At 29.3% G+C, this 4857-nt stretch overlaps 1 pseudogene; it reads right to left on the bottom strand.

Moving 5' to 3' along the window:
* Nucleotides 1-599: 599 nt before the first annotated feature.
* LOC114188457 lies at nt 600-3600 on the bottom strand (annotated as a pseudogene).
* Nucleotides 3601-4857: the final 1257 nt, after the last annotated feature.

The raw sequence follows: 4857 nt of genomic DNA, 5'->3' as shown, positions 1-4857 counted from the left end.
CGAATGCATTCACTCTATTGCTCGTGATTTTTCATCAAGTACTCCATCTTTTCTTCAAGTGTCCTCTCCTTGGCACCTTTTGTCGTAAGTTTAGCATTTAATTTTTTAATAGTTTCACGCATTTCTTCTATTTGATGAACTACTGGAGTTTGACTAGTACTAGAGTAAGCACCTGTAGACAGTGGCGGATCTTGACCAACATTGTTGGGGGAGCCCAAATAGTACATCCAAAATTTATACATTTCATTATTGTCACTAACACAACAAAAATGAATTCATAACTTAGTATAACGATAACTAAAAAAGAAATCACAAATATCTAAAAGATTGCCCTTCGTTCCTTCAAATCCCTGAACTCATCAATAATTGAATCAGAACTAAAATTTTCAGCTATTTCTTTTTCAATGTAAATAATCATATTGTCAACAAGAAATTCATCTTCCATTTTATTTCGCAATCTTGTTTTGATAATCTTCATTGCAGAAAATGATCTTTCTGTTGTAGTTGTAGAGACTGGAAGAGTTAAAATAAGACGAATTAAACGATCAATCAAGTAGAATGTCCTTGACTTTCCCGTTCTTGCCAAAGATTGACATAATTCAAGCATGGTTGATAATGTCATGTTGTTCACAAAAGAATACCACACCTTTCAATAGATTTTGCCAACCATCATCCCTCAACTTTTGAATCAAAATTTTAGTAGAACAAACCAATTGCATAGCATTCAATATATCCTGAGATTGTTTCTGCAAAGCTTGGCAAAGACCGTCAGTAATTCCCATAATCTCTTTCATCATGTGTAAAATTAATATGAACTCAAATGAAGACAACATATTCAATGCAACATCAGCATCACCCCTTTGAGAATAAGTTGATTCATCAACAATAATTTTTTGAAGAACCAGACAAGATGCATTATATAGCTTCATCATACTACAAATGGAATAAAAATACGAGCTCCAATGAGTATCACCAACTCGTTTTAAAGTGCCAATTTGATTTTTTCCTTTACCAGTTTCAAGTTCACCCATTTCTAACAATTGAGTTATTCCATCTAATTCAATAGCTTGTAACTCATCATGATGTTTACTAGAGGAACACACAACATTTACAATAAAAGCCAAATTTGAAAAAAATTGATGAACTAGAATGACCTCTCTTGAAGCAGCCACCAAAGCAAGTTGTAGTCTATGAGCAAATCAATGCACATAATAAGCATAAGGATTATCATTGAGAAATAATGCTTGCAACCCATTCCATTCTCCCCTCATATTACTAGCACCATCATACCCTTGACCGCGGATATTGGAAACATAAAGATTATGCCTAGAGAGAACGACACTCAATTCTTTTTTTAGAGTGGCGGCTGTTGTATCCTTAACATGCACAATATCAAAAAATTGTTCTTTTATATTACCATCCTTATCTACGAATCTCAAAACAAAAGCCATTTGCTCTTTTTTAGATTCATCACATGCTTCATCAACAATTATGCAAAATTTAGAATCTCCAATTTCTTCTCGAATGTGACTTCTTACTTTTCTAGAGAAAATGTGCAAGATTTCTTTCTGAATATGATGAGAAGTATATTTAGCATTATACGGAGTATTTTCTAACACAACTTGTGCCACTTTATCATTATATGATGCTAGAAGTTTAATCATTTCAAGAAAGTTACCTCTATTACTTGACTCTGGTGTTTCCTCGTGGCCTCTAAATGCACAAGCTTGAAATGTTAGCCAACGAATTGTGTCAATAGAGGTTTTCAGCCGTAAACGATTCTTGCAGACTTGTTCTGAACTTCGAATATTTATAATGTTATTAATGTGCATAGATTGATTCAACAAGTCTTCACAAGCTTTCATTGCACTGTTATGCGGTAAGCAAGGACTATCTCCAATGTGGTTGAGAAATGCACATCTTTTTCCCGCATTAACCTTTCTCCATGATCTAAAACCTTGTTTAGTAAACACATCTGATCCAAAACAACCATATGGCTTTGAACTAAATAGATAACATGCCAAACAATAAGCTCCATCATTAGCCGGGGAATACTCTAGCCAAGAAGGAAACATTTTAAACCAACTAGATTGAAATCTCCTTGGATGTTTTTCCTTAGAATAAGGATAGTTTTCAAGTTGCATTTGATATGGACCCCATTTTAAATAAGCTCTTCGAATCTCATCTCTTTAACTCATTGGATATTCCCATATTTGAAGACGTTTTCTTGGATCACGTTCCAAAGAATTAATATGAAACTCCTCACCTATAATTTTTTGAACCTTAAAAGGGGGCTCCTCTGATTGAACAATTGGAACATTAGTATCATGCTTCAGAATATCTGGAAGAGTTGAATTTCTCCTGTTTTCATCTTCACGGGTAGCTTCCCTTTTATCACTTTTAAAAAATGAATCTATTCTTTTATTCTTCATCAATATACCTATTTAAAAAAATACTAAAAAATGATTTATCATAATCTAATAAAAAATTGAGACATAAATACCAAAAGAAAATTCGATGATAATCAAACCACACTTAAAATTCAATTATAAAAACACACAGTACAATCATTTTTTCTTCTATGTTGATAAAATAAAAAATTAATATAAAAGAGGCTCATTAAATACATTATTAAACTAATATTTTACTATCAAGTGAGACAAAAGAGAATTACCTTCTTTATTTCTTCGAGGATGGAAGAGAACAGTTGAGAGATGAAAGCAAAAATAATTGATCTTTTTCTCTTCAGAAACAAAAGAAAATAGGTAAGAATGGAAGATGAGAACAATTTGTAAGAAATTCAAGGCATAAACATATAAAAGTGGCTCATTAAAAAAATTATTAAACTAATATTTCACTATCAAGTGAGACAAAAGAGAATTACCTTCTTTATTTCTTCGAGGATGGAAGAGAACAGTTGAGAGATGAAAGCAAAAATAATTGACCTTTTTCTCTTCAAAAACAAAAGAAAATAGGTAAGAATGGAAGATGAGAACAATTTGTAAGAAATTCAAGGCATAAACATATAAAAGTGGCTCATTAAATAAATTATTGAATTAATATTTCACTATCAAATGAGACGAAAGAATTACCTTCTTCTTTTCTTCCTCGAGGATGGAAGAGAATAAAGGAAAAATAAGAGAAAAAATAATAGATCTTTTTTCTTTTCAGAAACAAAAGAAAACAAATGAGAATGAAATATGAGAACAATTTATGAAAAACACAATCTATAATGAAAATAAATAATATAAAATATCTTGATAAATCTTTTTAATCTTTATTTTTTAGTATATTTGATTTTATATTTTATTATTTATTAGTATTAATTATTATATTTATAAAAGAAATAAAATATTTGATTTAATATTTATAACAAAATAAAATCAAAATACTAATATCTATAATAAAAAAAATCAAAATATCTATTGTAAAAAATATTTCAAAATTTTGGGGGTGCCAAGGCACCCCCTGCATCCATAATACTCTGCCACTGCCTGTAGAAGTGGTAAACCTTTTACTCAATGCACCAAGTCCATATACATTATCCTTTTTATTTTCACCTCCAGCTACAGTAAAGTATATTTCATAGTTGGGCTTCATCTCGTCGTTGTTTATATTTGTCCTAAAAATTAAGTAAAAAATGTTATTATTGTGGAGAAAACTTGTAACAAACATTGAACTATAAGTTAAAGTTTAAACATACCGCAAGGTCACGGGTCTTATCAATTACCCATTCTCTTTTAATTTTTTTTTGTTCTTTCTACAATCTCCCATGCTGTTGGTGGTCATTTTAACTCCTTAGTCTACATATATTTAAGCACAAATTCATGTGTAACTAGCAAATACAGCGTGTCATGTACCTGCACATTATAAAGTTCTTGGACCATTTCCTTTCATTTGAAACGTAATTTTTATTAGATGTAGAAATAGATATCTCGCGACTTCATCTAATATTTTGTTAAATACCTAAATATGCATGCATAATTTTAATTGACTTATAGTATGAGTTTAATTAACGGCCTATACTGCATGGCAAGTTGTATTAATGGGATAGGATTTTAGCTTGGCAGGTTGTATTATTGGGATATGATTTTAGCAATATTATGGAGCTTCCTTCCATGATAAAAGAATAAGAAAATGAATGTAATGAAGTAATGAAGTGGTGATGTAAAAAACTTTCTCCTTGATTTAGATGTATATGTTCACCATCATTATTCCTTCTACATTGCAGATGCTAGCGGAAACCTTATGATGTTCTAAGTAAGCTTAATGATCTTAGTTTTTAATTTAGAAATTTGTGCATCTATGTTTTAAATAAGAATTACTTCTTAATCTTGAATATTCAGTTTTATAATGGTAATATCAGCGGCGGAGCATGGAAGGGGCAGCGGGGCCACGGGCCCCCTCCCCCAATTTTCTTTATTTTTTTCATTATTTTTTATTTAATTTTTTTTAAATTATATAAATTTTTAAATTTTTTTTAAACTATTTATATTTTTTAAATTAAATAATATTAGATTCAAAACTAATAAAAATTAAATTAAGTATTTTTTTTATTTATTTTATAAAGTACAATAATAAATAATAAAATATAAAATTAAATATATAAAAAAATAAAATTATTAAGATATTTTTTATATTCTCTTTCATTGTCTTTTGAGTTTTTTTATATGTTGTATTCTTCTCTCATAGTTATTTATTTTCTTTTGTTACTAAAAAAAAGTTAGACATAAACTCAGTATTTTTATCCTCATTTTTTCATATTTTCTCTTCCATTATTAAATAAATAAATAAGGTAACTTTATTTTATCTCACTTGATAGTGAACTATTTGTTTAACATTTAGCTTTATTTTTTA

This window comes from Vigna unguiculata, chromosome 6, assembly GCF_004118075.2.
Source record: "Vigna unguiculata cultivar IT97K-499-35 chromosome 6, ASM411807v1, whole genome shotgun sequence".
Taxonomy (NCBI): Eukaryota; Viridiplantae; Streptophyta; class Magnoliopsida; order Fabales; family Fabaceae; genus Vigna; species Vigna unguiculata.
This window is presented reverse-complemented; position numbering and strand designations above follow the sequence as displayed.